General features: G+C 35.2%; 1 pseudogene; it reads right to left on the reverse strand.

Annotated features, from left to right (window-relative positions):
• Positions 1-7175: 7175 nt before the first annotated feature.
• On the reverse strand, positions 7176-7309 carry LOC117286803 (annotated as a pseudogene).
• Positions 7310-21227: the final 13918 nt, after the last annotated feature.

Below are 21227 nucleotides of genomic sequence, written 5' to 3' on the forward strand. Positions count from 1 at the left end.
ATATAATATATATATATATATAAAACTTCTGGTATCAATTTCTAAGACCAATGAAAAAGCATATACTCCTACACACATGTCTGTGTGTTGTAGGCTTTTACATAAGATATGGGTAATATGATCCTTGAAATTATTCTAGATTGTATTATTCTGTCTTCTGTCTAAAAATGCTTTCAAATGGATTTTTGAAATTATTCTTTATAAAGTGAAGTTTGACTGAGCATGTGAAATGTGAGCTTAATTATAAAGAATAAATAGATTTAAGCCACCCAAGAAATGAGGAAGAATACTCCAAGCAGAAAAAAAAGCATGCAGGAAAAAGTGTAAGTGTGAAAAAGAAATGACACACTAAGGAAAGTTTAAGAAAGTTTATTTTCTGTAGTGTAGAAGGTCCATGTGAGAGTATGTAAAATGTGGTTGCATTGGTGGTATGGATCAAGCTTTGAATCACTTTAACATGAATGCAATATAGAAGCATAGCTGTTTATCCTGATTATTTGAAGAAATGATATGGGAATGCCTGAAAGCATTAATTTATGGACACATGAAAGCATTTTCTCAATTGTCACCACTCAATTTCAGCATTTGTTGGATTTAAATGGCCATGCACACTTTGGATCCCATTTTTGCCTTTCTGTCTGTCTTACTTTCTTGTTGCTGTAACAAAATACCAGACACCAACAAGTTAAAGGAATAAAGGTTTATTTTAGCTTACATTTCTTAGATGTTTCAATCCATAGTTAGCTGGCTCCAAGGCAGGACAGCCTTGCAGAGGGGCATAGTGTAGCAAAACAGTCCATAGCTTGGCAGGCAAGAAGCAGCAACTTTTCTCTGCTTTATCTTTTTATTCCATCCAGGCAACAAGCTTATTGATTGATGCTGTTCACGCCCGAAGTGGGTCTTCCTTGTGCAGTAAATCCATCCAGCCAAGCTCAGAACTATGTTAAACCAACCAGTGGACTAATCCAGTATCACATATCTATGACCCAATATCACATTCCTGTGATCCAGTCACTCCCCAAAGTCCCACTATGAGCATATAAGACTTTGAGGGGACATCGAGATATAAGCCACGGCAATGTGTACATGAAGAAAGTATAAAACTACTTCATTTCCACAAACAGTTGGTAATGCTCATATAGAATCACTTATTTATCTCAGGTGCACACTGACCTGCAAGACAAGACCAATAGTGAAAACAAAAGATGTCACAGAAGAAAATTTACTTTCTAAATAGCTGGTTACTGAACACTCGCAAGGAGTGGCATATTAAATATCCTTTTATCTCAAGAGGAGAGAATTATGTATGTACATGTATCTTTGTATACACACATTTTCTGCCTATTTTCTCTCTGCACTGTTTTATCACATGTTTGTATGTGGACATTCACATTTACAGAGACTGATCTTCCTGTCTCCTTTCATTTCCTAGTGACAGTATTGTTCATATATCAAAAACTATGATAAATATTTATCACAAAAATGTGATAAATTGTGCAAGTGGAACATCTCTAAAATGTCATTGTTTTCTGTTTTATGGCTTCCTTTTGATAATTTTAAAGGCAATTTAAACTTTCACTAATGATAACATGGTCCACTCCTAAAAGACAATGTGATTTATGGACAGAATTCAGAGTTCTAAAGCTACTGCCATAGTTGTAAGTTTACAATTTACCCTTACAAGTACATCTAGTTAGAAAAGAAAACTTGTTTGAAGGAAGGTTATAATACTTAGAGCAATAAAGTTGAGAATATATTTTTACATAGAATAAGATATTGTGCTTATGAATTATAATCTCTGCTATTAAATTCTGTATGTGATTTCCTAGAAGTGGTATCAAATACAGAGCTTCCCATTTTGAGGTAATGAAATCCATTATTTAAGACAGTACTGCTCAATGAGAGTGACATCCATATTTATAACTCTGAGATTTCTAATGGTTTTAGTACTTACCTTAAGCCAAGTATGGTGGCACGTGTTTGTAATCCTGGCGCTCTGGGAGGAGGCTGAGCAAGGAGAATTATGTTTGATTCCAGTTTGGGCAACAGTGATTTAGTGAGATGCTTTCTCAACAAACAAACAAACAAATAACTGGGCATATAGTTCAATGCAAAAGCCCTCTGATCAATTGCACTACTGAAAGAAGAAGGAAACAGAAGCAGATGAAATTAAAAATTTATTTTAATAGAACTTTAATTAACCCTATATATTAGTATTTTTCAAGAGTTAATAAAAATTAATATATTTATATCTTTTAAGAAATTAATTTCTCTGAATCCATATTGTATATATTAATGTGCATTAGCCATATTTCAAGTGCCCGCTAGCCTTAGGTGACTAGTGGTTGCCGTATTGGACAGCAGAGGTCTAAAATGAGATCAGCTGGACTCACGATTATAACATGCTAATTTGAAAGAAAACTGGCAGATACCTCTACATTCTAGCCTTGGATAGCAACATCACAAAGACATTCACTGCAGGAGATACTTAATTCATTTAGATTTTAAAATCAAGTTTCATGCCCTTCATTTCTTATTTAATTTCTGAAATTTCCCTCAGGGATAAATTTTGCTTATCCTAAAAATTATTTTATGTGCATATGAGACACATTTTAAACTCATTTTGAGTCTTTTTCTTCTAGAGGTCTAGCAGCTAAAATATGACAGGAGATAGGAGGCCCAGGATAACAATATTGTTTAAATTTGAAAGTATCTCACTTACCAAATGTCCTACTAAAATGAATAACTACATATTTAGAATACATTTTCAGGTCAAATGAATTCCAAAAATTTTTCTTAATTGAGGCTTAAATTTCATTAATTTCTGATTTAGAGGCATGTCGCTAAATATAATTTAGTCATGTTTCTATGTAAAAAATGATAGTACGAGTCTTCTACATTCATTGCTCCAGACAAATTAGTTTAAAGTTTTTCCAATATTGTAAAAGATTTATTTCAATAAGTTGACTTGAGGTAGAAAGTCAGGATAGATAATATTAAACAAGGAACTGCTATAAAACATCTATTTCTATTCACATTTTTCTCCAATCAGAAAAACATCAGTTCATTTATTTTGATAGTTATTCCAAATTATCAGTCTTACTAGTTCTAATAATGATAATGATAATTTTATAGATTTTCAGTTGTGCAATATCATAGATTATTTAAACTCTCCAAATTTTCTTAATATATTGCAATTTACAGCATTTCTTTCAAGTTTAAGACTAAAGTTTCTGATATGTATTTCTTTTATTTTTGCACTCTTCACAGAAACAAAGACTCTCCTTCCTTTGTTGTTGTGGATGAAGATTATAGTGTTCACAGCATGAAAGTCCTAATGTTAAATGTGGATATAGATACACTAGAGATTTCCTACAAAGGTTTGTTAGGGTAAAGAATAGCTAGAAGATTATGAAAGGTGTATGTCTTCCTCTGTCACCTGTTCTAGATCTCATTACTTTAGTAAGAAAGAATCACAAGGCCAATAAGCTAAATACAATAAAAATGTAAAAACAAAATAAAACTTTGACAGATACTATAGTTTATGGGTGAAAACTTAAGTTCTGAAATTAAGTCCCAGTTCTGATGCCAGCACATGAGGCATGTTGCTAGATGTTGCTAGATCCTAGATCCTTTAACTACTCGGAGCCTCACTTTCTCCATATGTAAACACTGGATTAATATTACTATCAACCAACTGGATAACTGGGAATACTAAGAATGATGGCCCTTGGAAAGTATCTATGACAGCGTCTGGCAGGCAGTCAATTGTCACTAAATCTTTGCTCTTAATACTGTTTTGAGCATTAATAGGCTAATTATCTTTGTTAAAAGATTTTCTAGCAAACATAAGTTTTGAATCAATATTGCACATGGGTTTGTCAAGAGCCTACAAAAGCAGCAATATCATAACCATAAACATTTATTGTTTTGCTGATATAGTCTATCTTAGCCACATTCACTGGAAACAGCTCACAACAGCAGATGTGCTGTTGCTTTGGTTGGAGTATGCCATCCAGAAATGCAGGAGTGAGGAAAAACACAAAGAAAATGAAATACAAGGGATTGCATTATTGTAGTAGATACAGCTTCATAATGAACTAATTATTCATTTTTACCAGACATCCTCACTGCCCATTTATGAAGCTACTGAGTCTCTAAGTGGTCTTTTCTGGGTATAACAAGATAGTGGATTTATCTACCAACCCTCCACATATTCACAATTTGCCCCAGGAATCTTAATGTTTAAGAGTTGTACATACATGGGCTCACATTGGATATCTTAATATATTATTTTAATTTCTCTAAATCTAAAGCCACAGGGCCAGATCTAGAAATGTTTGTTATGTTTTATATTTAAAATGGTCCCCAAAAAACTCCTGATTGTGATTGACATCTTGCGGGAGGAGGTATGTCACCAGGAGCATGTCCTAGAAAGATTTATTCTTATCCTGGGACTCTGTCTTCATGATTCGCTTCCTGGCTTTCATAGGTTGAACAGCTAGTGTTGGCCTTACCTTTCTGCCATGCTATTTTTACCTTGGAGCTAGCCAACAGTGAACTGAATCTTCTGAAAACCATGAGCCAGAATAAACCTGCCTCCACCTAGTTAAATTATGAGTGTCATGTATTTTGCTCCAGCAAAGGTTAAGTCACTAATACAGATTTTGGTACCTAACAGTGGGATTGTTGCTGAGACTGTATCTGAATGTGTGGTTCAAAGATCTTTGGAACTGGTTTGTGGGAGTTGTTTCAGAAAGATTTAGACATGCTGTGGAGAGAAACCTTAGAATGCTGTAATCAGACTAAGAAGAGACTTATGGATGGTTCCAGATGGGGCTCAGAAAACCAGAATGCTGATGAGAATGTGGACAAAACAATTCCAGGCTCAGTAAGTTTTAGTTTGGAGCAAAGAATTCATTGGAGTTGTCCATGTGCATTACAACCATTGTGGCAGAAAATTTGTCTTCATATTCCCCACTTTCTATGGTTGGTGAGAGACTGAGATTAAGTATGGTAGATTAAGTAATACAGCAGAAGAAATTTCAATGCGACCCAAAATTCACGCTGTGAGATGTGTTGTGCTGGATGCTTTTAGCCAAATCTATAGCTAAAATCAAGGCCAAAATACAAATGTGAAAAGTTTGCAGTTTTATCAAAAAAGAAGCACCTACAAACTTAGAGCAATGGGAAGAGTGTTTGCTGGAAAGAGTGGCGCTAAAAAAAGGCTTGAGTATTTTGAATCAGAAAAAAAGAAAAAGGATTTGAAGACATCTCAGAATCAGCAAGACCACATGCTTCTCAGGTTGCAGAGTGCAAAACTAAATCTTTCACCTGAGAAGAGAATCCCTAGGCTCTCTGCTAAGGAAGTATTTTGTAGGGAATTTATTCTTGGAATTTTTTTCACAATGCTGAACCAGTCAGACATTCATAGGCTTCTGCAGCTGTGATAACAGGGGGCCTATCTACTGTTTGAGCTGGCAGCACACCTTGGAGTCATCCCATGGTGCTAGTTTTTTGGGCATGCAGGATGCAAGAGTTATGAGGTCATGGAAGCTTTCAACTAGATTTCAAAAGAAGTTCTGGGAGGCCAGGTAATGTGCCCCTCAGAAGATGAAGCTGTGAGATTAAAGCCAAAGGTGCAATGGAGATTCCAGGAAGTTGAAGATGTCAGGAATGTGGATTTTCAGACAAGGAAAGTTGCAAGCAGTAAGTAGACCCAGAGAGAAATTGTGTGGGTTACAACCAGCAAGGGCATAGGGATAGAGCTACTAAGATCCTTTGATACTCACTCCTCATCATAACCTTCATTGGGTGCTGGATATGGAATATTTAATGTTTGCCCTGAGGGGTTTCAGTCTTGCTTTGGTCCCATTCATTTCTATCCACCTGTTTTTCCCTTTGTTGAATATGAATGTTTACCCTGTGTCATTGTATGTTGGAAGTATTTAATTTTTAAAAAATTTTACAGGGGCTCATAGGTAAGAGTGCCTTGAGTCTCAGAGGAGATTTTGCATTTGGATTTTTCAGTAATTGTTGGAACTGTTAAGACTTTGGTGTTATTTAGAGATGGACTAAATGTATTTTACATAATAAGATGGGCATGAGTATTTGGAGTCAAGGACAGAATGTTACGGTTTAGATCTAAAATATTCCCTAGAAGTTTCATGTTTGGAAGTGGGTCCTGGTTAGAGGGCATGGGTCACTGGGGGCTTAAACTAGAAGTCTGCATAATTGTCTCTGGCTTCTGTCTTTGCTTTCTGCTTCTGGGATGCCCCTCCTTGAGTAGCTTTCCTTCACCATGCCCTGTTGACATGCCATTTCTGCCTTGGAGGCAGCCAACCATGGAATGGATCTCCTGAAACTGTAAGCCAAATGAAATGAGTGTTTTGTCCCAATACAGAGAAGTGACTAACAGATCACTGAGGAAGATAATCTGATGCTGTGCGGGTATACACACCAAGGACATGAGAAAATGAGTTGCAAGTGTCTCAGCAGTCTCCTTGTCTATAGAGAAAGGAACACCTCCTGCCAGAATGCAAGGTCAGTACAGGAACCTTAGGATGGTACACAAGCTCATACCTACCCACCCACCCCACACACATGCACACACCAAGGAAGCTCACAATTAAGGGAAATAAGACTAAGTATTCCTAGACTAATCAAATCATATCTTTCTTCTAAATTAGCCATGCCTGGGGTATATCAAGTTTCTCTGAATATCTGAGGCACTTATAGATTGGCATGCTGTAAGCATTGCCATTAGACGCCAAGAAATCTGCAGTCTTTTCAAATACCATTTCATTCTCTGGCATGTGAATGAGCACAATAACAAATAATGAAACATACACACAGTCAGCTAAAACTATAGCAGAATACTAAAACATGCTACATGTGAAGAAAAGAACTTGTCAGTTATTGTTTTCAAAAGCTATGTTAAAATTGCTCATACTGAATAATATTTAGACAAAAGTATCTTTAGGGCTTCTGTGCAAGTTAATATTTGACATACATTTTACTGAGTTGTCACAATCCCTAAACATAAACCAGATCTACTTTTGAGTATATCATAACTTAACTAAAAAATGTAAAATAATTGGGAAAACCTCTTAAGGTATATTTTAATTAAATTTGAATGTAAAAGAAGGGAAAGGAGTGAAAATATCATGATTCAAAAATATTTAGTAGACAGGAATTCTACTTTTTTTTAGATCAGCTTCATCCAAAAGCATATAAATGGCTACTGTAATGAGGTAAGTTAGTTGCTAAAATACTACACTTGATCTCAGCCAAAAGGCCAAGAAGAGATGGTAGTTGCTAAAATGAGCAAAAATAATGTAAGTTGGAAGAGTAATGTGGAAGAATTACAGGGAGAATGGTAAAGAGTCTAGAGAACTTCTCTGCTTTGTGCTAGAAAATCTAGAGGAAAGCACATAATATATCTGATCAAAGGGATAGGTGAGCAAAGGTGTTAATGAAAAGTTATGGGTTCAGGATATTGGAGTATAAAGGAACCAGAAAAGTGAGCCTAGCTCTGTGACCATTTTCACTGGTGTGTGTGTGTGTGTGTGTGTGTGTGTGTGCATCTGTGTGTGTGCGTGTGTGTGTGCATTTGTCTCTGTATGTATGTGTATAGGGGGATGTTCTTAATTTGGGAGAACAAAAAAAGTAAGTGAGAGAGTAGTGTTCTTAATTGAGAGAAGAGCTATAGTCCAGGGACTGCCAAAGAAGTTCTCAGTTGAACAGCCCTTACTTTGGGGAACTAAAGGGAACAAACCATTACATGATAAGGGTAAACGGTAAGAGTGAAGTAGCTGAGAACATCACTATAGGATTACACTTCAGCTTAATATGATCTGAAATTAAATTAAGATGATCCCCATCTTGCCTGAACTCCCAGAAAATATAATTCTCCTCTGTAAATTTTAACATTATCCTCTTTTCCAGAATATTTTTGAGAGAAAATTTGAAAACACAGTTTTCAAGTTTACACGACAACTTTAAAAACAAACTCAATAAACAAAGAATACTGAAAAATAGCAAAAATAAACAATATAAAAAGATTCACAGAGAGTCCAAATCTGGATTTAATGCTTATTATGTCTAAGGATACAACTGAGAAGTTTTCAAATTTTTGTGGAGAACTGAAAAGTTTTCTGAAAACTCTTGAACAAAAAATTCAATTACCCAAATTAAAACGCAATAGGTGGGGTCTATAGTAAATTAACAATGGCTGAAGAGAAAATTAGTGAACTGAAGTATAAGTATAAAGAAAATATTTAGAATAAAACATGGAGAGATTAAAGGACAAGAAATACAGGATATAAAATAAGAATTATAAAATGATATAGCATAATAGCCCAACACAAATGGGAGACTCAGAAAAAGAAAAAAGAGAAAATAGAACAGCAGTTATAGTTAAAGAGAAAATGGCTCAGTATATTCACAAACAAATTCACTAAAACAAACCATATATTAAAGAACCCATGGAAGAAATTAGAGAAATCAATATCTACTCACACCATAGTAAAATTGATGTTAAAAGCCATGCGGAAAGCAATCCAAAGAGAAAATCTTAAGTGCAAACAAAAGACAGAAAAGCACAGATCACTTTCACTTAGACTGCCACTACTCATGAGGAAAATATGAGCAATAAAATAAAACAAAAACTCAAACCAGAAGCAAACAATAACACAAAACAAAAACCATAATGCTGTCTTGGAGTAAAATAATTACCTAAATAGAAATTACATGTATTACAAAAATATCTTCAGAAATGAAGATGAAATTAAGATATTTTCAGGCAAAAAGAAAAAAAAATCTGAGAAATTTCATCTGCATTCTACTGAAGGAAATAATCACAAAACTAAAATAAAATATATTTCCACATTGAGATAAATGTTACTAGGATTTAACTATGGTGTATCCCCTCTGATACCCATGTTGAAATTTGATTGCTCTAAGATGGTGTTGGGAACTGGGCTTTAAAAGACGATTAGGTCATTAAGAGACATTAATGCCTTTAGTGAGGGGCTGGTTTAATTGTTGGAGTTCTCCTCACAGGATTGGCTAAGGTCCTGGGAGAGCAGATTGTTAATTAATTGCTGCAATAAACAAAATGGACAGGTTCAGTCTGAGCTTCCATCTCAGGGTAATCAGAGCAGTGAATTCAGTGGCATATTCATGAAAAAAAATTAAACCTCCTTTTCTAGGAAGGGTTGGTATTATTGATAGACAATTCTCCATGTGTCTTTCATGTTTCTGTACACCTTGTGAGCAAAACACAGTTATTTTTTCTGGGCTACTTTCATAGAGATGTTTGTATAGCTGAGATCCTTGGAAGGAAGAAATAGTATTGCCCAGCAGAGCAAACAAAATATATGATTACTTCCAATATAGAAAAGATAATGTCTCCCTCTGGTAGAAAAGTCAGGCGAGCTCACTGTTTATTAAAAAGAATTTCGGTTCCCTGAGCTCAGATTTCTTTTTCTACAATGGAACATACTGTGCATTCCACGCCTTTCTTCTCATCATCTTGTGGGAATTTAGCCTTGGGAAAGTAGTGTAATCTGGTACTTCGGTTACTGCTTTCTGTGAGTGATAAAGCCCTTTGACCTGTCCCAAAGGAATGGACTTTCTGTCAGAATCTATGAAATATTTCATGTTAATTTGTTAGTTTGCAAATGGGGTAAGTTCTAAGACCCTCAGAATTCTTGACATTACTGTCCCTACCTTCTTTCTTTTTTATTTATGTTTTGGTAATGCATTACACATCTGACTTACTGTTTTTATTGTTTCTCTCCCCTACAAGTCATTGCCTTGTTCACTGCTGCAGCTCCTGTGCCCAGAACAGTGGTGGGTCCATACTAGACCACTCACAAATATTTTTGAACAGCTCAAATTGCCATACTGCATCTTCAGCATTCATGCTGATGTTGAGTAGTCAAATGAATTATGATCCAGCCTCAGCACATATGTTGTTGATAATATTAATGTGTGAACAGAATGGTACTTAAGGACAGGAGCTGATGCAGCTTTATTTGTGCTCAAACACACACACACACACACACACACACACACACACAAAAAAAAAATCTGTACCGTACAACATTAGCTCCTTTGAGCTTTCTCCTCCTAGATAATCTCTGTGTAGCATTTGCCTTTGCCTTTTATTGCTATGGAGATAAGGAGTTTGCTGACTACTTGAAAAATTCAGACTTACCTGTACTCTTGTTATCCTCAGTGCGTGCCCTTTCAGAGTTTTTCCTGATGTTATTTTATATCTACTGTCCTATAATTTTTAGTTTTTTTCTTGCAATCTACCACGTAACCTTTTGCCTCATATTTTAAACCATCTACAATTTTTCTAATCCCTGAAAGTTCCTGAAGCTTCTTTTTCACCATGTGTGATATTTACTATTGAATTTCTCAAAAAGGTATGCTATGTGTCATCCGTAATGGCTTAGCCTCAGTGTCCACTTGGTTGGCTCGGGAGCTGCCTAGGGGATTAGTAAAGCAGAGTCCTAGGTGTGTCTGGGTGGGTTGTGGAGGCAGGACCCTGGGTACTGCATCTGGTCCCTGGCCCCTTTTTCTGTAGCACTGTTCACCTGCTGTGTGTCTTGCTGCCACGAACTAAGCATTTTGGCTCTGCCACACTCTTCCACCATGATGTTTCTGCATTGGAGCCAGCCAATCAAGGATCAAAATATTTAAAATAGTGAGCCAAAATAGCCATTTCCTCCTTTCACTTGTGGGTGTCAACAGGTACTAACAATGAGAAAGCTAGTACATCATTGCCTTTTTCAACATTGGCTTAATTTTCTACAATTTGCTATCTGGTTTCCTTGCTACCACCAAAGAAATTCTGCAATTATCAATGATCTTTTATTTGCTAAATGCAGAAATTTCTTCTCAGATCCTTGCTTCTAAAATTGTTCAGTTCTATCTATCAATTATTACCTACGCACTACTCACCGAAATTCTTGTTTTTCCCTTTGGCTCTGCCATAAAGGGTGATCTTGTTTCTATCCTCCTATCTTTTAACTACTCTTTTGGGGTTTTTGTTCATATTAAACACACTAAATAGTTATTCATTAATTCAACTAATAATTTTGAGTACTGTGTTCCAAGTGCTTGAGCTACATTTGTGAACAAAATATTCAAAGAACTTGATCTTCATGGACTTGTATTGTAACATGGAGAGTTGGGTAACAATAAATATGGTAAGTAAAAAACTAGCATAAGTCCATATACTTATATAGAGAATAGATACAGTAATGGTTATCATAAAAATCCAATAAAAAAATTCAAGCAGGACTACAGATATTCAAAAGGATAGAAACAGAGGGACATTGTAATCTCAATAAGTGTGTTCTTCCTAGCACTGTTCACTAGGAAGATAGTCCACCTGCACATCCTTTCTTTGTCACTTATGCCATATTCCTTGGGGAGCTCATCCACTTTACTTCTGCAGCTAGTGCATCTGTGTTTCCAAATAGTAAAATATAATCCTTTAAAATCTTAGTGTTATTTATTGATTTAACAAAACTTTGAGCACTGCCTTTGCACTAGGATTGGAAAAGCAATAATGGGAATAATAAATACAAAAGAAATGATATGCTAAAGAGTTATGTCAGATACCATATTTTTAAAATTCCACCCCAATTAGACAATATCACTTCTTCCTGTGATCCTCATTGCCAGTTCAATAGTAATTTATTTATATTTTCATTCATCTCATAAGAGAAAGATATAATAGTACGTGCATCTGTGCTAGGCTATAAGGGCATGTCTGTAACTTACCTATTTTTGCAGTCAGTGTGTACCTATACTTGCACAGTAATTATAAATATTTATGAGCGTGCATCCGATAAAGAAATAGGCTAATGAATCAGAGGAAAAATGAGAAATTACCAGGTATGTTTTACTTGTTTGTCTAAAGATCCAAATGATGCTGAAAGGGAAAGACTCTTATTTAATGTAGACAAAGATGTAAGTTTGTTGTAGCAATCCTAGGCAAAAGTGTTGCAATTCTCTTGCACCCAGCTTCCTCAGAGTTCTATTATCATACATTCAAGGAAATCACTCTTTTTTTGCTGAGCTCTTGACTATTCTATGTGATGTGGCAATTTATAGTTGTCTAGGTTTCTCTAGGCTGAAATGATGTCTAAGATAATTTTCATGGAAATGGTTGTGATTATATAGGTCTGCTTCAATTGAGAAATTACATGTCATGTAATAGCTGTCATCATTCATATTATTCAATATGAAAGTAGTTCAATTTTACAAGGAGTACAGTGACACAGTGACTCACCTCAAAGAAAAATACTTAGTCATGAGTGACTATTTTCAAAGATATATTATATTTTAGTATGAATCTGAGTAGACTGTCAACATTAAGAATAAACAACAATTAAATTTGCTACCAGCTGGCAGCACGTATCTATCACCTTCTCTAATCTAGCACATCTGCAATGTGTGGAGAGGTTTTAAGTGGTAGTGGAGCAGAGCTACTGTGATAAAAACAGCATGGTACTGGCACACACACAAAAAAAAAGAAGAAGGAAAGAAAGAAAGAAAGAAAGAAAGAAAGAAAGAAAGAAAGAAAGAAAAAGAAAGAAAGGAAGAAGGAGATCAAGAGATCTGTGGACCAGTGGAACAGAATAAAATCAACTCCAAACACACTCAGCCACCTTCTCTGTGACAAGGGGGCCAAACACCTTCATTGGAAGACAGTCTCTTTTTTGGGGGGAGAAAAATCAGTGTTTATTCAGTTCTTATTCTGTGTAATGCACTGTACTGTACATTTATGTTATGAATTAAATATAACAACCAAATCAAACATATGCTGTGACTATTTAAATATTATAGACAAAGCACAGAAACAGAGTTTAAGGATGTCTCAGAAGTTCAACATCTAATAAGTACTGCAATGTAAACTCATACTCTCTGATACCAGAGCTTCTACTTTTTTTTTTCTTCATAGAATTTATTGCTACATTTTTAGGTATACAGTATCATTACATTCATCATTGGGATCTTGTACCTTTACATGACAATCTCTTTAATACGTGGTGCTGGAAAAACTGGCTTTCCACATGCCAAAGACTAAAACTAGACCAGTGCCTCTCACCATGCACTAAATAAAAATAAAAAAGGACCAAAGATTTAAATACTAAAACAGAAACACTAAGGGCCAGGGATTTAGCTCAGTGAAGCCGCCGCCTGCCTTGCAAGTTCAAGGACCCGAGTTCAATCCCTGGTACCAGAAAAACAAAAACAAACAAACAAACAAAACAGAAACACTAAATCTTCTGGAAGAGAGAATAGATTGAACTCTTGAAGACATAGGTGTAGGCAAAGATTTTATGAACAAAACACTAGTCTCACAGGAAATATTACAAAGAATCAACAACAGGGATCTCATCTTATTAAGAAGATTTTGCACAGCAAAAGAAACCACCAACAGAGTAAAGAGGTAACCAACAGAGAGGAAAAAAATTTTGCCGGCTGTTCCTCAGACAGAAGACGGGTATCTAGAATAGATAAAGAACTGAAAAAAAAAATCACCCCCCTCAAATTTAAAGACTCATTCCAAAAAATGGGCATCTGAGATGAATACACTTCTCAGATGAAGAATGGCAAAGAGTAAATAAACACATGGAAAAATATTCAACATTGCTGGTCATGTGAAAGATGCAAATTAAAATAACCCTGAGATTTCAACTCATTGCGGAAAGAATGCCTATTATCAAGAAATCAACCAATAGCACATGCTAGTGAGGCTGTGGGGGAGAAGGGACCTCTCTCCGCTATAGGTGAGAGTGTTGACTGAAGCAACCACTGTGGAAACTGGTGTGGAGATTCCTGAAAAACTAGGACTACAGGCTCCGTTTGACCCTGCTATTTCCCTTCTTGGTATCTTCCCAAAAGAATTAAAAGCATCACACCACAGTGGTATATGCACACCCATGTTCATAGCAGCACAGTTTATAATAGCTAAATCTTGGAAATAACTCTTACGCCCATATACAGATGAATGGATAAAGAAAATGGGTTTTTTTTTATACAATGCAATACTGCTCAGCCATAAGAAGGATAAGCTTGAGACATTTATAGCTAATTGGATGCACCTAAAGACCACACTATTAAGCAAAATAAATAGTACACACATGTAAATATCGTATTGTTTCAATGGTATGAGAAACTGAGTATAAATAAAGACAAAAGAGTATAGTAGATATTGTGGAATAGGAAGAAAATGTTCAAATGGGAAGGGGCATAAGGGATGGGGGAGAGAGAAAGGAGGTAGGGGAAAAGGAAAAAAGAAAAGAAATAAAATGGAATCAAAGCTTATGTAAATAAGAAGTGGAAAGGGGATAGATGAGAGAGGAGGGTAATGGGAAAAATATGAATCAAGACATATGAACAGATACAAATTCCATATGATGAATGTGGTCGTTATGCATACCTAAATTTACCAATAAACTTAATTAATAAAAAAATTATTCTAGAAATAATTAAACACTTTTTTCCTTCCTTAGTGTTTGTGGTCATGTAAAACCAATCAATATTAAGGTATTAAACAATTGCAAAAATTCTAGAGGATAAAAGTATTACAGATGAGATGATAACAGTAAGGCTTAAGAACTTCCAGGTGGGATTTAAATATAGCTGGAGTGGAGGCCCTGGTGGATAACATGTTGTGTGTGTACTCTGAAAGGCTAGGATTTCAATATAGTATAGAGGAGAGAAATTGGTGCTGGTATGGTAATAAGCAGATTGGCCATCCCGAGTTCGATCCCCGGTACCACACACACACACACACACACACACACACACACACACACACAAACAGATTGGCCATGAATTAGTAACAGTAAAGGAATGACAAGGCACCTAGGAGTTCATTGTACTGTTTCATTTTCATGGGTTTTTGAAATTCTCCATAATAAAAAAAGATAAAAATAACAAAAGCAAAGTTATTAGCAGTGTTTGCTGTGTAGTATGTGTTAAATAAATTGATTATTGCTTCTCGTGATCTTAACAGATTAATGGCTACCAACGAATAGTGAGATACATATTAAATGTCACTTTAAAATGAATAGCTCTAAATTTTGTGTTTTCAACAAGATAGCAACTATGTATGTTCTTGCTGTTCATCAATTGTTTGTTTTATTTGAGGAAGAAATAATTATTTACCAAAGTGGATGAAAGGCCTATTAGTGATTTCTTTTTTATCTTGTCATAGCCAATTCATCTAGAATGAAGGAAAAGAAAAAAAAAAACCATCTGAATGTTATGTCATGATAGTCACAAAATTAAAAATAGCAGTAAAGTGACAGCCAAATAAAAATTATTTTGTGTTTAATTAATAAAACAATAATTGCATGATATATTTAACCTGGCACAATGACAATGAAATTTTAACATTGTTGGTTAAAGTATTTAAGCTAGTGCTCATTTTTTTTTACAATCCATTTTTTTGTTGCTGTTCATGTGATGTTTGTGTGCGACGCTTTGCCCAAGATAGAATTTGGTCATCACCGGAGAATTTCGGTGTTTTGGAAAAGTTTTTTCTTCCCTTTTGGCACACTTCTGGAACTCTCCACATTATTGGGATGACTGCTGAACAGCGCGCTTTCTCATGTCCTTGAAAAGTTTTCTGACATATGGTAGTTTTCTCATGGTCTAAGACCAAAATGAAACTGTAAAATACATAATTCCCGCAGAACCTCACAAATCCTTCTTTTGGATATTTTCACTTTTTCTCACTGTCTGAAAGTCAAACAAATCTCTAGCACCCCATGTCTTCCAGGGCTGTAGCTCCTTTCAGTGGCTTCTGGAAATGATTATCTTTGTATTCCAGAGATGAAAGCTTAGCTCAACATGGGGGAGACCGAGCAGATGTGGCAGAGCCCGTTATGCTGCACATCGTCTCGTGTCATAGCTGTGCGGTTGATGAAGAGCTTGCCTAGGACCGTGTCATTGAGAGATGCTAGGGAAGGTGGGTGTTTAGGAGAAGAAAATTAGCATCACTGTTACCACATGATCTAGTCACGGAATCTAAGGTCCGAAGATCCAAATTATATGAATCTATCTTTTCAAAAATTAATTGAAGCGTGGATACAAATAAAGCAAAGTAGAAAGTTGTTTTTATAAAATTCCCGTTGGTGATACTTTTAATCACACATGAAGCAGTCATTGAATAAGAAAAAATTGTGTCATTAGTGTAACAAAGAATAATGATGGTGCACACATTTATTTATCAGATTATTTTTATTGAGCCTAAGATATATTTTTATACTTTTTTCTTTGTATAAAGATCTCTTATTCGTTAGAAAACTGTACAAGCTAGAATGGTAACAATGCATATACAGATAGTACTTTACACTGTTAAAGTAATTTTATGCCTATTATGTTGCAAGGTAAATTTAAAAATATGATACATGGTAATGAAGAGTTCCTTTTGTACCTGTCATGTCCCAGAGCATACTTTAATTCATAATTCATTAAAGGCTGAAATGAAACCCTTTTTGTTTTTAAGGCTGCAAATAAGAAGCAAGCAGCACACATAATTCTTCATACTGTATTTGGATGTCAAGTCTCATTGTGTGATCTAGAAAATTGGTCACTTTATCTGGAAGGCGTCAAAACTTTGATTAAAATGGCCTATCTGGAACCTTGGAAGATTGCACCTTTAGATGTTTGAAGGAAGGGAGAAAATATCCCATTTTCATTTGTAGGAAACTTACCTTGCTATTATCATGGAAAGACAGTTTCCTTAACATGGCCAGATACATCATCTCTGTTAAAAAAGAAAAAAGAAAAGGAAAGGAAAGAAGCAGGCATATGTGTGTTCTGTAGGAGTACTATTCTGCCATAAAGAAGGATAAGCTTAAGTCATTTGTAGGAAAATGGATGTACCTGGGAACCATAATGTTAAGTAAAATGAATCAGACACACAAACTGCATGTTTTCTCTTACGTGAGAAAGCCAAAATATAAACAAAGAGCAAAATAAAAGATATATGATAGGAAGTAGGGAGCAAGTTTTTTTTTTTTTAAAGGGAAAGGGACCAAGAGATAAAGGGAGGGAGGAGGAAGGGGAAGGGAGGGAAGTGAAGCAAGAATTAAGATGTGTTATGTACACGTACCAAGTCTCCATGAGAAGTATAATAATCATGTACTGCAAACATGTACTAATAAAGATGAAGTGAGGAATGAAAGCATTGCTTTTCAATACAATACATGGGTAGTATATATTCACGTATAATATTGCTGTTATGTAACACATTTTGAAAGGTGTTTCCTTTGTATTCTGTTTTCTTTACTTGTTCTTTAAAACTTTTCATCTGCACTGTGCAGATGAGACCCAAAGTGTCAGATAACTCTCCCGAGCCACTCAGCATATGGCTATCAGAAATAATACTAGATTTGGCTATGCTGGTCCTTGTTGGATTTGCTGTGTTCACATTAAGAGGAATACTAACCACTTCTCAATCTTTAGAAAAGATTGTGTTGTACTCGCTTTTATTTCAAATGGTTGTTGCTGGGCAGCACACATTTGATGTGTTTTAAACAGAACCTCCCTTTGCCTCAATATTTATAGAATTTGTCAGCTGCTGGAGATTTTCTAAATTAAGACATCATGAATTTAAGAACTGATTCATTTCACGTTCATCAGTTCCTTTTGGGGGAAATAGTCTACTTTGTCCAACTGATCATCTCCTGACCATCCCAGAAGCCCAGCTGAGCTGACATTTCAGCTAGAAAATCATTCTAATGCCCTTCAGGCAAAAACTACTCTTTGACTCATATAAAATTTTGTTTTAAATATTATTACCATCAAAAATCATAAAAGGATCAATAATCCATAACAAAAATAATACTAAATTGCTTTGAGAATTTAAAAAACTTTTTTGGAAGTGTTGAATTATAGGATCAATTTTTTATCTCTTTTACAAGTTTAAATGACTATAAGCAAGACTTTCAATGAAAGTTTCTTAATTGATTAGCTGTGAAATATTCTTAGCACTGATATAACTAATGTATACTACAAATAAATTACATTTTTGGCAAATCTTACATTTTACTGTGAAAAACACTGCTTTTAACTGATACTTTTGTCTTGTGGGTTGTCAGGTTTTTAGAATATGTCTTTCTGGAATCCTAGGGCCTCTCCGTCACTCCTTCTTCAGAAGGTGAAAAATAGCTATGGGTGTATTCATTGATCAAAATAACCATTTCTTGATATATTTTACTTTAGCTTGAGGTAAAAAGACAGTTTCTTTCCAAGGACTTTGTTAGACTGGAAATATTCTTCCTCCTTCGAATTTTTAAAAAATTGTCAGTTTGGAAATTCCTCCAAATTTTGAAATGTTTTCCAAAGAATAAGGGTGAGGTGATTCTTCTTTTCCAATAGATGTACTAAAATGATCCTATGAAAAATGACCTCAGTGGGTAATATTAGGAGTGAAAAATTATTAGTTGTGTTTGCTTTTCTACATGAAGATGTAAGTTTCTAATTACTATGATTAATCTATAAATTGAAATAGTTTTTTTATTAATGTGTGGACATGATATCATCAAAGCATAAAGTGAATTTTGGGTATAAAACCTGTTTTAAAATATTATTGTGAATGACAAAAACAGAAGTAAGCCATTTAAGAGATAATAATAAAAAGGTGACATTTTGGAATTGGAGATCAAACTCAGGACCTTGCACTTGCAAGGCAGGCGCAGTGCCACTGAGCTAAATCCGCAGCTCCACAGTATATTTATTATTATTATTATCATTATTATTATTATTGCCATGGTAGTTGGTATATAGAAGGTAGTTTTTCAATAATGGTGAGGGTACTAAAGTTATGAAATTCAGTTACAACCTCTAATCAATACAACAAATAGACATTTTTTATAGCATCAAATTTTAAGTAAGAAAACAATTTCAGTGGTACTTTGCATAAATTAATACTCTAAAAAACTTTTTAATAAGTATTCAAAACAGCATTCTTTTAAAAAATTAAATATTCAATAGCGAAGTAACTGAAAATCACTTAAATAACATCACATCAAAATACATAAATATTAGGCCAGGGATTTAGCTCAGTGGTTCTGCTGGCTGCCTCTCAAGTGCAAGGACCCAAGTTTGATCCCTGGTACAAAAAAATCAATCAAACAAACAAAAGTACATAAAGAGTAACAGGTCTAGAAGATGATGAAAAATAAAATTATTAACTTAATCCTGAAATGTGCAAAAGACTTGCAGTGCATCTGTTTTGTTCTTGATTATCTAACTTAAATATTGGCTTCAAATTTATATTACATAAATTAATCAAGACTCCAGATTACATTATGCAAGTGAGAAAGAAGAAAGGAACACACTAAAATTCTAATTTTTAAATATATTTCTTAGACAAAGAAGTAAAAGCACCAAGTAAATATATGAAAAAAATACTCCACATCACTGGTCATTTGAGAGATGCAGATGAAAACAACAGTGAGATTCCACCTCACCCCACAAAGAATGGCTGCTATCAAGAAATCACACAATAACAAATCTTGGCGGGGTTGTGGGGAGAAAGGAACCCTTCTCCATTGTTGGTGGGAGTGCAGACTGGTGCAACCACTGTGGAAATCAATATGGAGATACCTCAAAGAGCTGGGACTAGAGGTTCCATTTGACCCAGCCATCCCTCTGCTAGGTATCTTTCCAAAAGAACTAAAAGAATATCTCAGTGATGTATGTGCATCCATGTTTATAGCGGCACAGTTTGTAATAGCTAAAACTTGGAAATAGCCCATTTGCCCATCAGTTGGAAACTGGATAAAAAAGATGTGGTTTTTCTATAAAATGGAATATTACTCAGCCACAAAGAATGAGAAAATAGACTCATTCATAGGAAAATGGATACATATTGATGATATACTCCCAAGTGAAATAAATAAGTTACACATGTGTAAATACCAAATAGCTTCTCTGGTGTGAATAAACTGTAATGATACATAAGATCCTAATAAGATGAAATGGGAAGGAAGGGGCTAAAGGTGTAGGGAAGGTGGTATGGGTAGGAGAAGGGTAATAAGGGAAAAAATGTGAGATAAAGAAAAGATGGAAATAAAGTGTTTGTAGATGGGGAGGGGAGGAGGGGTGAAGGAAGGGTGGGGCCAAGGGGAAAAAATGAGAACCACGACCTGTCATGTAGAGGTACAAGATCCCAACAATGAATGTAACTATACTGTATCCCTAAAATGTACCAATAAACTCAAAGCTGAAGAAAAAAAAATATATATATATGCTAGACTTGTGCCAAATGTATTTAGCGATGGCATTTAAAACCTGGATGTAAATATCTTAAAGTCCTTTCCCTGTTTTTGCTATTGTGCCAACTAAAAATATGTATAGCTGCATTTGGTAGATGTATGAAATGTTCTATCTTTTGATTTATGAGGCCTAGAAATAAGTATCTTGGGCAGGGGTTTTTAGTCCTTAATAAAGTCTTTGAATTCATAAACACCTTGCAAAATCCTGTTCACATACACAATGTATTTAGCCAACACTGCTTTGCAGGAACCAGAGGAGAGCAGACGTAGTTAAGGAAATTAGAGCTAAAACATTTAGTACTAAAGAGTATTATGTGGTAGTGGTGTACTCCCAGTATTTTCATATCTGAACTTTCTTTTAGTTGAATTTTCCTGTTTTAGCCATGAAGACAAATATTGTTTGCCAAAGAGTTTCTTAAGAAATGAAATTCTGTGGTCCTAATAACACTTAAGCAAATTCCCGAGCTTAACTCAGTATGATTTTGTATGTTATGAATGTATATCTTTTTTTCTCTCCTAGTTGAAGGCATACCTTATCTGGTGAAAGGGTCACCACCAGCAGATCCCTAGATGTGTCCAGGCACCAATGAGCAAACATATTTGCTGAACAAACTCAGTTCTGCAAGCTGAAAGTTGGTCCTATGGATAAGGCTACCAATTTGGTCAGCAGGTGGCTACTTAGTGGAAATGTTCCCCAAATCTGTTTAATACTAAGTTGGATGGGGATTGGGGCATCCAGGATTGTAATAAATGGAATAATTTGAAGGTTGAAAATCAAGTAAATATGCTCACAAGTATGACCTAAGTCTTATATTTCGGTGAAGAACCAAAGACTGATAGGAAGTAGAAAGGTTTGATGCGAGTTATCTGGATCATTTTCTAGCTGGTCGGTGGGTTCTCAGC

Source organism: Fukomys damarensis, unplaced genomic scaffold (genome assembly GCF_012274545.1).
Source record: "Fukomys damarensis isolate Sample0158 unplaced genomic scaffold, DMR_v1.0_HiC HiC_scaffold_18, whole genome shotgun sequence".
Classification (NCBI taxonomy): Eukaryota; Metazoa; Chordata; class Mammalia; order Rodentia; family Bathyergidae; genus Fukomys; species Fukomys damarensis.